At 39.5% G+C, this 13,339-nt stretch overlaps 1 protein-coding gene across 5 annotated transcripts in view; it reads left to right on the forward strand.

Annotated features, from left to right (window-relative positions):
* NLGN1 (neuroligin 1) overlaps positions 1 to 13,339 on the forward strand; it is a 1,046,258-nt gene that overhangs the window by 218,595 nt on the left and 814,324 nt on the right. For 2 of the 5 annotated variants that reach the window (XM_031963604.1, XM_031963606.1), the window contains exon 1: positions 1,357 to 1,674. The exons of 1 other annotated variant lie outside the window; for it this stretch is intronic. The gene's annotated coding sequence lies outside the window, so the exon portion shown is untranslated. Of the gene's footprint in view, positions 1 to 1,356; positions 1,675 to 13,339 lie in introns of those variants that run through there. 2 more of the 5 variants (XM_031963602.1, XM_031963605.1) reach the window with 1 other exon arrangement.

A 13,339-nucleotide genomic window follows, 5' to 3' on the forward strand; every position in this document is an offset into this window, starting at 1 on the left:
GGACAAATGATAACTTTTATGTTTCATTTTTTAATATGTAAAATGGGAATGGTAATAATAATAATAACAATTACATTAATAATACTAACCGCTTGACCTCTCATGGCATTGCTGTGAACATTAGATCTCACAACTTGTGGAAAGAGCTATGTAAATGGTAAAGCACTTTGTAAATGTCAGTTATTTTCTTCTATTATGCTATGAATTAAATTATATAACCAGAAAATGTCCATGATTATCACTATCCAAAGAAACCTTAGGATTCTCGCAGCCACCATTCGCCTAAATGTGGCCAACTTCATCAGTAATGTGACCTTCTCCATATGTTCTCCCCCAACCCCCATTCATTGCACTTGGCTATAGAATTCTCTGAAAGAGTCTGAATGGAATCCAGGGACTCCTGAATTTCAGGATTGCCAGATGAAAATCTTGCCAGGTTCTTCGTCACCTTTAGACTCTGCCCTCTGGTTCTAGGCTCCTGGGAGCCACCATTTTGCTTGTTGTGCCCAATTACTGTCAGGATTTGGAAATGAAAAGAAATCTGTTAAACATTCAGTCATTATAGCAAAGAGAAAAAGGCAGTTTCTGAATCCTGTTTCTGACCACAGCTTGTGTCAGCAAGGTTGTGACCACTCACTTGGACTCGCAGGGTCTGACTTCTTTTTCTAGAAACAAAGATATTTGCTTTGAAATCCCTGATTTATCCTAAACTGGCATCTTGGAAACACCACTAGAGGAAGAATTCTGGAGGAAGGGAGAGGAGGGAGGTTACTGGGAAATAACAGAATCATAACGGATATGAGAAAGGGGGGGAAAGAAAAAGAGGAAAAAACCCACCTCTTCAGACAAGTTCTACGGTGGTACATAGGCTGTTCCTATTAATCTCGGCTCATCTTTCTTGATGTTTAACTATGGTAGCAGAGGGATATCTTCAGGGGAAAAGGGGAAAGGAAAAAAAAAAGGGGGGAAAAGTGGAATGGCTGCAGTCTTGCTTGTCGCCACTAGGGGTATCTTTGTACCATTTTTCATCCAGCACCAATTTGGAGTTGAAACCTATATTAGGGGAAAAGCAGGGTCCTCGGCATTTTTTTTTGCGAGCGGTGCACCCAGAATCCAAAAAGATTTTTTTAGCCTCGCCACCCCCAAAGAGAGCTTCAGCCCCTTCGTTCCCCCGCCGCCGAGCTCGGGGATCCCTCCAGTGGCCAGTCTCAGTCCGGGGAGGGGGGGGGCTTCGTTTTGGAGGTCAATTTCCCATCGAGATAAATCTATTGGATTAGCAGGATTATCTGATTGCAGCGGCCAAGAAGTAGCGCTGGGCTGGACCGCGTCTGGGGCTCGCCGGATGGTCGGCTTCCCGTGAAGCAGCCTGGGGGGTCGCAGCCCTGGGGATCGCTGGTGCAACCGGAGGGGGGACGGCACGATCGCTAGGTTTGGGAACTGTCTGGGGTGACTTAGGGGGGCGGGGAGAGGGAGAGAGAGAGAGATTGAGGGAGGGAGAGATCCACACACAGAGACAGAAAGAGAGAGAGAGAAAGAAAGAGAGAGACAGTCGGGGAGGGGGGGTGAGAGAAGGAGAGAGGAGCCCCGGGTTGCAGCTGCTCCAGCCCCAATAACGCCTGGAACGCCGGAGCCAGGAGCGCCGCGGGGCCGCCACTGCAAACGCCTACTGAACTGGTAAAGACTTTGCTTCTCGCCGGCAGCGGCTGGGGGCCCGGGCTGGGGGCTACTCTCGCAGTGGGCTGGGGCGGGAGTATCGGGGGGGCGCTCTTAATTGGGGAGGGGGCGGGCTGGCCAGCTGCCGGGTCTGCAGGTGCATCTCGCTGCAGGTGCCACCGCCAGGGCTTCCTTCTTGGAAATCGGGGGACAGAAGGGGCTCGAACCCCAAACCTGCTGCGGGGGTGGCCAGAAGTAAGGGGGTGTGCGAGGGAGGGGGGAGCCCGATCTAGTCCCGGCGCCCCTGCTCTTATGGAGCGGGCCGGGGTGTCGGGGGCGCGGCCTCTGGACAGCTCCCCCCTACCCTAAGGGAGGGGGGCTCCCAACTTTAGGTTCTGATGCCCTGGTTCTGGGGGGAGCTCGCTCCTGCAGTCTGGGCTGCCCGCCTGCCTCCGCGGGGGAACTTCCCGGGAGGAGACGGCGGCGGCGGTGCTTGGGAGAAGCTTCATGCACGCCACAGGGGAAGAAAAAAAAAGGAGAGAGAGAGAGAAGGAAAAAAAAGAGGGGGAAGAGAAACAGAACAGATCTTCCTGCTGCTCCCATTGCTGCTGCTGCTGGGGGTGCGGTGGGGGGATTTTGTTGGGATTGTGGGGAGAATAGACTGCTTGCACACACACAAATCCAGACACAATCACACAGGCACACACACACACACACACACACACTCACACACACACACACACACACACACACACACACACACACACGCAGGGTTTCAGGGTCACTGGAAATCTGAGAAGCGGTCAACTGGGCACTCAGGTTTTGTTTTATGTACCCTCTTCCCCGGCAGGACTGTCAATATCACAGTCATAGGTAACTTTCCTTGAGTTAAATCGGTAGATTCTGCAGCTTCACCCACCCCCCACCCCTTTCCCCTTCACTCTTCCTCCCTCCCTCTCTCCCTCCTGTCCCTGCACTCCCTCTCCCTCTTTCCTTCTTTCTCCCACTTCCTCTCTCCCTCTCTCCCCTCTTTTCGCTCTCGCTCTCTGCTCTCCCTTCTCTCTCGCTCTCCGCTCTCCCTTCTCTCTCGCTCTCTGCTCTCCCTTCTCTCTCCCTCTCACCCTCTTCCTCTGGCTCCGTCTCTCTCAAAGCCCAGCCGACTCTAGCTAGCTAGAGTGCACCCGGCAGGCAGGCGGCTGCATTTCTGAAGCATCCGTCCATTGCCTTGCCACTTGCTGGGCTTTCTTTCCTGATGGCGAGATGCATCCCCGTGTGTGTTTTCCCAGACACGTTCTTGCAGTTGAATCCAGGACCTTAAAATCCCATTTCTTTATTTCCCTCTTTCCTTGCAGTTTCCCCCCTAAAATCTCTCCTTCCCTTGGGGAAGGATGATGAGCTTCCAGCAGGTATAATTAAAATGAGTCAGCCAGATGATTTAGAGTTACAGCTCCAAGTTACATTGGAATTAGGAAAAGCATCCAGAGCTTCCCCAACCATTTTAGGATCCCATATGCCTTCAAAGCCATCACGTTGATAGAGTTGATTTGTTTAATGGAAATATTGAGCTCCATGTGGGGGCATTATTGTTATAGTGGATAAGCTAATAACAACAATCCCTCCTTTTCCCCTCTGACCCTTTGTAGCATCATCATTTCGTTGGCTTTTCCTTGAAAAGGGCTAATTTAACGTTGATCTCTCAGATAGGAAAAAGCACAAAGAAGAAATGGAGTTAGGGGTATTTTGCAAACATGAAAGATCAGACTTGGAGTGGTTAGTACTTTTTCTAAAGAGAAATAGCAAATATTATTCAGGACTTCCTGCCTACCACATATACATAGATGCCTACATGGTCTGAGCACTCAAGGGAGCTACACTCTCCTGTATGTGCCGTGAAAGCCCACTTATCAACGTCATTTCAAAATCTTTCATGTGGGATTGCTTCCTCAGGACATGGCAAATGTTTTGTACAATTTGAGCATAGATCGGAGGAGCGCTATGGTTGGGTTCCCCAAACTTTCCTGGTAGATTTTTCCAAGCCTCTTCCAGTTCTGAAAAAAGCAGATTTCACCAAGTCAGATTTTTCTTTTTCTTTCTTCTTTTTTTTTTTGTTTTTTTTTTTCCTCTTTCTCTCCCCCCTCTTATTTTTTAAAGGAAAAAAAAAAGCAAAGCAGACTGACAAGAGCTATTCAGGTGGAACAAGTTACAATTTTCTTGCTTTTTAAGATTTTAGAGACTCGATAAAATGATAGCAATAGAAAGAAAGAATCTTAAGAAACATTTTTCTCCCTAAATAGGTATCTGAGAGGACATGCATTGTCTTTATTCCACCGAGCTGGCTGTCACGTGGATTACATGCAGAGTGTAACTAGCAGAGAGGCAATGATGTGCCCTAGCATACCCAAGCCTACTAACTGCACTAACCAGTAACACTTAACATCTCCTTCCAGCAGTTTAACTGAAACACAGAAGGCAGCTAGCACAGAGTACAGAGAAGGCCAGTGACAAGGCTCTCTGAGACAGATGAATAAAGAGGTTAGATGGCAGGTCATTCAGAATTTCCACTGTTCGGGCTTGCAGAGAATACGGCTGTTCATATTCAGCACCCTGGTCCAAGTGGACATGCTTGGGACTATTTTGTTGGAGGTGAGGCAGTCTTTTAAAGATGGTGATTTCAAGACAGGAAGGGAGGAGGAGGAGGAGGTGGAGGAGGCTTGTAAATGGATGTGAAAGTAACTGGAGGATTTCAATGTGGGGAAAGGGCTAATTTTTAAATGAATTTGCATATTTCATAATCACTGATTCATATGCCAGCATGTGCCATAGGATTGTTGAAATCAGAGGACCAGCTGAAAGATGCATTTGCAGTGGTTAAGTAATACTGATTGTTGTCAAGGGGGAAGGCTATTAACTTTTTACTTGCGTTTTCCAGCGTATAAAAGGGAATAGAATACAAAGAATAAGATTCAGGGCTATTCTGTAGCATCATGGAAATGGCTACTTGGTATATTAATTTTTTCCCAGTTTTGAAAACAATGTTTCCATATTATAATTCACATATTCAAATTAATCTTTGTTCATGATGGGGGCAGTTCTTTGGAAGTGATAGTTAAAATTTCCTATCAGCTTTTGAAAAAAAAAAATCAGGATTTGAAAACAATTTATCAGAAGGATTAAAAGTGATAATAATAAACCAGTTATTTCCGTGTCCCGAAGCAACTGAGCAGACAGTGTCAAAGTTACTCAAAGACTTGATTGGAATCCTGAAAAAGTTTGTTTTATTTAATATCTATGACAAAGATAGAATGTACTTGTGTTTGGATGGTACTTTTCACACGTGCAAACACACACAGACACACATACACACTGAGAGACACAATGTTCTGCTTTTATTTCTGAGATATTCTATAGGTTGTGGATTAAAAAAAAAAAAAGCAATGGCAAGGAAAAGCCTCACTGAGCACTGAAATTAAAGACACATTTTATAATGTTAGTGAAAAGAAATGACATTGGCTCCTGAGCAGGTTATTACTACTCCAGAGATTCTTGTGAAACTTGTCAAGGCTCAGTCAGTTTTGCCCTTTTCCCTTCAATGGGTCCTGATGCTCTCCCTTTTCCTGACTCTAACTTTGTAAGTGATGCTCTTTTCTGTTGCAAAACTGTGTGGGACATTTGAGCTGTCCAATCACCGCTAAGCTTTCCCTACATACTCTGCCTGTGATGTTATTAATTTGGGGAACTCCCAGTATAGAAATTACCTCCATTAATACAGATTGAAATGTTTATAGTAATTCCAAACAATCCACGATAAAAATTGCTGTCTACTTGCAAAGCAAGAACTAGTGGACTTTGAGAGCAAAGCAGACTTTTTTCCCTTTCCTATTGTTTGTATGTGTGTGTGTTTGTGTGTATGTATGTGTGTTCTTTTGTATCGTGTCTAATATGGAAATATGTTTCAGGAGACTTTGCATGTATTATCAATGTCATTGCTTGTCTTCTCAAGGGGTAGAGTAGGAGGGAAGGAGAAAATTTTAAACCCAAAATTTAAAAAAGGTTAAAATTTTAAATTATACTTTTAAAATATTTAATGAAAAAGAAACTGTTCACAGATTTATAGGTTCATGGATCTAGAGGTAGAATGGACCAAAGAAGCCAACTACTCCAATCTCTTCATTGTAGAGTTTTGGATGGGGAGGTCCAAAGAGAGTTGCTTACCCAAGATAACACAAGAATAAAAATAAGGAATAAGAACCCAGGTTCTGTGACCTGAGGACCATTTCACTTTGCATTATATATAGATTGAAACAGTTGACTGAGGTGCTGAGACTTTAGATGACTTCCACAGTATCTCATATATAATAGGAATCAGAATCAAGTCTATCCTTTCATACTTCTATTCCTTTTGTTTTACATTAAGTGAAATATCACACACACATACATGTGCACACACACAGTGACAGACGGGTAATAGACTTGACCCAATCACACAGTTAGGAAATGTCTGAAAAAGTTTGGAACCTTGCTAAATGTTCCTGATACTAAATCCAGTGCCTTATGTGAAGTTGTGTTGGAATTTTGAATCTTCTTAATTATAAAAAATAGTATAGCTAGGTGGGGGAGTGGGTAGAGCACTTAGCCTAGAATCAGGAAGATTCTTCATAGTGATTTCAAATTCAGCCTCAGATTGTTTCTAATTGTGTGACCCTGGACAAGTCAGTAAATCCTGTTTGCCTCAGTTTCCTCAACTGTAAAATGAGGTAGAGAAAGAAATGAAGAAAAATACTATATTATCTTTGCCAAAAAAAAAAATCCCTAAAAGGCATCACAAAGAGTCAGACATAAATGATCCAACAATATAATAATAATTATAATAATTTTACCTTGAGGCTTATAAAATTCTTTGTATGAATTAAACCATTTACTTTTCTCAAGAATCCTGGGGGATGGGACATAATTTCTATTATGCATCACATTTATAATTGAGGAAAACAAGGATCAGAGAACTAAAAGGAATTATCTAGGGCCACACAGATAATGATGTCTGAAGTAGGATCTGAATTCAAATCTTGTCAATTTTAAGTCTTGCTAATTTTAGGATCTCTCCATAATTTTTAACTTGTGTTATTATTACTTACTAATATGCTATAAAATTTAAGAATTAGAGATTTTAGGTCAGACAGTAGAAGTTAGAAAGTTAATCTTCTAAGTTAACTTTTTTCAATTCATTTCACATGAAATATAATATTCCAGGATGTCCCACATTCAGATATCCTAGTGGCATCTTCAAATATCTGCAAGGAAATTGGATAAATGAGTCCCTGTTTTTCTGTCATTGGTGGAGTCCGTTGATGTTGCCAACAGGGTCTATCAAAGGCTTTATGATAATGCACCTAGACATTTCATGGGATTTAGCCTTCCTTAGAATGAACTTCATGGAAAGGAGGAGGATACATTCCTGTGTACTGTAGGAAAAAATTAGCAAATCACTTGGGGCATTTGAAATGATTCTACATCAAACTTTTGAGGAATTCCTACACAGCTCCCTTTTTATCCAACAGTAAATAGGAGCTCTCCACTGCCTGTTTCCATTGCATGTGAGGGAAATTCTCAGTCAATGGCCCTGTACCTTTATTGCTGCTATTACTGCAGCCTTTATGGATCAGAGATGTGTCAGCATCTTTGCTTTAGCCCCAATGCCTTTCTTTGTGAGAAACCTTATGGGCCTTGCAGCCCCTTTCTCATCCTGACACTCGTAAACCGCTCAAGTCCTCATATTTATTATTTAATCTTCGCCCTATATATAGCTATGGAGCCCTTCAATGTATGAATGTGGAGCCCAAAAGTGACAGGCCAGCGTGAATGGGACTAATGAGTTTTAATAATACCCATATTAGGGGCTGGGAAAGGAAGTTTAATTAAGAAAAACAAGTTAAGCATGAAATTCATTTTGGAGCAAAGTAAAGGGAAGTTACAGCTACAGCTGTAAAATCAGGCTCCACTGTGATACATCACAAGACGGGGGAAGTACACTGGGCTGATGCTAAAATCACTTCCTGAGGTTCACAAGTTGGGGATCCAGAAGGAGGCAGCATAAATTCATTTGGGAATATCAGTTTCAAAGTGTCTCTATTTTCTCAGTGTTATGAAAACTCTTTTTCAAAGTTTTGTGGTTTGTTCCAACCCCCCCCCTTCTCTCTCTCTCTCTCTCTCTCTCTCTCTCTCTCTCTCTCTCTCTCTCTCTCTCTCCTTCTTTTCCTCTCTGCCGCCCTCTCTTTTTTAAAAAGAGGGTTAGTGCACTTTTAAGCTTGAGCAGCTGAAATTTCCTAAGGTCATAATCTTTGAGGGTAGGAAAAAGCCTCAGAAGTCATGTGTCTAAAGCCCTCTGCGTTTCTTGAAGCAATTGTCCTTTCTTACTTTTCCTTCTCCGATGAGCAAGTGTTTTCCACCATCTTGTAATATATTATGGAGTACTTAATACTGTCTTTCTGTGGGATTCCTTTCTCCTTCCTTTCCTCCATTACAGGGGATAGTGGAAGGAGATCTGGGGTTGGATTCAGGTTTAAATCATCTTCATCATTTACTTGTTTGGCCATAGTCAACTTGACTTCAAATTTCTAGGGCTCAGTTTTTTCATCTGTAAAGTACGGATGCTAAAAACCTACATTTTTCTTTTAAAAATTAAATGATGTATATTTCAAGTACCTTGCAAACCTGAAAGCTGTCCATCAATGTGAGTAGTAGCAATAGTTGTCCTTATTCTTCACATCTTTTATAAAATAAAATTGAGATAAAAAGAGATTGGGGACAAATTTCTGTCTCATTATTAATTTATATATATAATTTATATTTATATATGTAATATATAATACATGAGTTCCATATATATATATATATATCTAAGTGGATTATTTTGCAGATAAATTAAATAATTTCTGGTGTAATTAGGTAAAAGTATGGACACAGTGGAGAGAGGGCTGAACTTGAAGTCCAGCAAATCTGGCCTCAAATATGTACTGGTTACGTTTTTGGCTATGTATTAAACTTTGGGGAAATCACCAGAAACTCTCAAACTCAAACACCCTTTCCAAAACAAAATATCCACCACCCCCCAATTTGCTTCAGTTTCCTCAATAGTAAAATGGGAATAGCACTTCACAGATTGCTGTGAGGAATAAATTAGATAATTTTTGTAAAATACTTTGCAAATCATAAAGCACCATACTTTAAATCTTAGTCATGATGCTTTGGGACAATTTTAGTAGCAGAGAAGATAATCAGATCTCTCTCTCTCTCTCTCTCTCTCTCTCTCTCTCTCTCTCTCTCTCTTTGTAATTTTGTTCCCTCATTGTTTTGATCTCTTCTGCTAGGTCTCTATAATTTGACAGCTTTTCATCCCATGTAATTTGGGGATGACATCTATCTCAAACTTGATTTTTATATTTCTATGATTCAATGTATGCCCAGGTGATTATAAACAATTGTTTTGTCTATGATGGTACCCTGGTTTGTGATGATTTGTTTTATCCTCAAGTATATTTTGGATTTTGTATTTGCAGTGCAAGAAATCAAAGTTATAGTTCTCGAAGGGACCTCAGGGATCACCTAGTCAAGTCCCCGTATTTAACAAATCAGGAAACTGAGGACCACAGAAATTAAGTGGTTAGTTCAGGGTCACATAGGTGGTATCAGGGACAGAATTTGAACTTATCTCCTTTGATTCATGAGATAGTACTCTTTGTACTTCTTCATATAGTCTTTTATAAAAGATGGCATATTTCCATTATATATTGTTTCTACATGACTGTAAATTAATATTACTATCTCCTCACATTTTCAATTATTATTATTTTAAACTATTATTACTGTGCTATCTCATATCTATAATTTTGTTATTATTACTACAATTAATATTTTTTCACCATGTGGGTATTTCAATTAATCATAAAACAGTCTTATTTTTATTATCTTTAACATTTTTCCAATTTATTTACCAAATATGTAACTTTATAAGTCTCTATACTCAGAGCTTTGGGGGGGTGATTTATTACTTTTTAAACAAAAGCTTTTTTATTTTCTTTTTTTTTTTTTTATCTAATAGCCTTTTATTTACAGGATATATACATGGGTAACTTTACAGCATTAACAATTGCCAAACCTCTTGTTCCAATTTTTCACCTCTTACCCCCCCACCCCATCCCCTAGATGGCAGGATGACCAGTAGATGTTAAATATATTAAAATATAAATTAGATACACAATAAGTATACATGACCAAACTGTTATTTTGCTGTACAAAAAGAATCAGACTCTGAAATATTGTACAATTAGCTTGTGAAGGAAATCAAAAATGCAGGTGTGCATAAATATAGGGATTGGGAATTCAATGTAATGGTTTTTAGTCATCTCCCAGAGTTCTTTTTCTGGGCATAGCTAGTTCAGTTCATTACTGCTCCATTAGAAATGATTTGGTTGATCTTGTTGCTGAGGATGGCCTGGTCCATCAGAACTGGTCATCATATAGTATTGTTGTTGAAGTATATAATGATCTCCTGATCCTGCTCATTTCACTCAGCATCAGTTCGTGTAAGTCTCTCCAGGCCTTTCTGAAATCATCCTGTTGGTCATTTCTTACAGAACAGTAATATTCCATAATATTCATATACCACAATTTATTCAGCCATTCTCCAACTGATGGACATCCATTCAGTTTCCAGTTTCTAGCCACTACAAAAAGGGCTGCCACAAACATTCGTGCACATACAGGTCCCTTTCCCTTCTTTATAATCTCTTTGGGATATAATCCCAGTAGTAACACTGCTGGATCAAAGGGTATGCACAGTTTGATAACTTTTTGAGCATAGTTCCAAACTACTCTCCAAAATAGCTTTTTTATTTTCAAAATACATGCAACAAGTTTTCAACATTCATTCTTGCAAAACTTTGTATTCCAAATTTTTCCCCTCTCTTCTCCCTCCCCCTTCCCCTAGATAGCAAGCAACCCAGGATGTATTAAACATGTATAATTCTTCTACACATATTTCTACATTTATCATGCTGCACAAGAAAAAGAACAATTTATTTCTTATTCTTAAAGAATGATTTATTTCAATAGAAAAGAATCCAAACAAAAGTACAAAAGAAATCATTTAATCATTGAGATGTTTTGTCTTCACAATACTAAATTCTAGGATACTTAGAAGCAATTGACTTTAATCTTCATTCTTTCTAAGGATATTATGCTTCCTACAAGCAAATCAGATTATTCCATTCCCTTACTGAAAAATAATACCTAGCACATAGAGTATTTTATGGTCTGCAAAACCCTTTACAGATATTATTCCATTTATATTCACAATAGCCCCAAGTGATAGGTGCTATTATTATTTCAATTTTACAAATGAGGAAACTGAGGCAGATCCTTGTTAAGTGATTTTGTGTAGGGTCATAAAGTCAGTAAGAGCTTGAGGGCTACTTTGAACTCAGTTGTTCATGACTTCAGGTATACTATACTATAGGCTGGTTAAGGATTAAAGGGGAAATGCATAGTGATATTCTAAAGATATTGAATTATCACAAACTATAGTAGTTTGGAAGTATTTTTTAAAAGATCTATAAACAAAGTTCCTTCAAGGCTCAAAATGAATGTCACCTTTTCCTAGAAATCATCCATTATTTTACAGATGAAAATATTTTGCCATTCTTCAAATCTTTCTAAAATCCTATGTGTTACAGTGGAGAGATTGTTTCTATTAGTCTTTGGACCTGGGGTCCAGAGTCCACATCTCCAGTCACTTAGCCTCTCAGTATTAATCTGTAAAATTAAGGGACCAGACTACCAGCTCTAAATCTGTTTGTGATGTTTCTAATACCCCCATTAAAGTTTTCCTTGTGTACATACTATTTGCCCCAAAAAGAAGTCAACTTTTGAAGGCAAGAATTGTATTTTTCTTCTTCTTCCTCTTCCTCTTCCTCCTCCTCCTCCTCCTCTTCCTCCTTCTCCTCTTCCTCCTGCTCCTCATCCTCCTCTTCTTTCTCCTCCTCCTCCTCCTATTTTTCCTCCTCTTCATTTTTTTCCTCCTCCTCTTTTTTCTCCCCTTCTTCCTTCTTGTTCTTATTCTTCTCCTCCTATTATAATATTTTGTGCAAATTAATTACTTGATGAATGCTTGTTGAATTCAATTGGGGTTTCAGGCTTGTGCACACTTGACTTCTATCAATAGAATTTCCCCTTTAGCTCTCGAGGGACGGTATTTCCTTTGGGAAAAGTGATAATCTACTATCCAATGTTTACCGACATTTGTAACTAAATTTTTGACCCAATACCATTGCCATTTAATAGTTAACTATGAGCTGCTGAAAAGAATATAGGTTACCTTCAGTGCCCATGATGTTCCAAACCAATGCATCTGTCATTTAAAATTTAAATCTGTGTTACTTAGCTGTCCAACACTTTATACACAAGTAACAGAGTTATCTATCCATTTTTTTTCTTTTAGATTAAAAAAAATCACCATTTCATGATTTTTTTTTCTTATTGGGCTATCTGCTCCAGTGCCTATATTAATAGTTTTTCTGTGATGTGTTAGTACATCTGGCTTCAATTTGATGGAGATAGTGCCTCCTTTAACTTTTTCATCACCTCCAGTTCTGAACCTGGTTCTCCAATGAAGCTTTTATCCCATTGAAATCCATATGCCAATAAGTCAAAGAGCTGTAATTAACTTCATGTGGGAACTGCCTGCAATCCCACAGATGACAATGCTTAGAATCACTAAGCGAGCAAATTTGTGTGAAGCTTCCAGCAATTGAGATTTGAATCCAGAGTTCTAAAGCCATTCTTCATTATAATAGGTCACCTTGACTTTTGCGTGGCTCCATTCTTAGAATGCTCTCCTTTCTCGCTCTGTCTCATAGAACCTCTAGTTTCTATCACAGCATGGTCATAACATCTGACATCTCCTATAGGAAGCCTTCCCCGATGCTCTCAGTTGTCTTTGCTCTCCATCATTACCTACCAAAATTTCTCATTAATTTTTATTTTGTAAATTTGTTTGTTTTGACTTATTAGTTTGTGTATGTGCTGTTTCACTTCTAAGTTTCTCAAATAAGGGAGTGTTTCATTTTCTCCTCATATTTCAGCAGTTCACACAGTGCCTGGTATGTGGTAGGCTCTCAATAATAAAAGCTTTCTGAATTGAATTAATTAAAATAATTATAGCTAATATTTATATAGTTTTTTAAATGTATTGTCTCATGCTATCCATTGAATTATTTATCATCTTATCTCTGTCCATCCATGTGATCATATATCTATCTATGTCTATCTTTTCTCTCTTCTTTTTCCTCTTTTTTTACCTTTTCCCTTGTTATCTCTCTCCAACAGTAGACACACATATGTGTTTGCATATATATATATATTTATGTATGTGTATATTCTATATAAATATAGACATATCTATGTACTTCTATGTAAACACATGTTTTGGTATGTAATGCTGACTCTAATGTAATAATACTGTCGTGGGCTTTTCACCAAGTAGCCATAATACTTGGTAGCTGTTTGCATAACTGCAAAATAACTGATTTTGCTCTTTTAAAAGTACATTAGGAAAGTTAACTGTTTTAGAGAAAAAAGTCCTGGATGAGTAGCTAAGAGATATACATTTTGTGGGGACCTAGATATTACTACT

The sequence above is a fragment of the Sarcophilus harrisii genome, chromosome 3 (genome assembly GCF_902635505.1).
Source record: "Sarcophilus harrisii chromosome 3, mSarHar1.11, whole genome shotgun sequence".
Classification (NCBI taxonomy): Eukaryota; Metazoa; Chordata; class Mammalia; order Dasyuromorphia; family Dasyuridae; genus Sarcophilus; species Sarcophilus harrisii.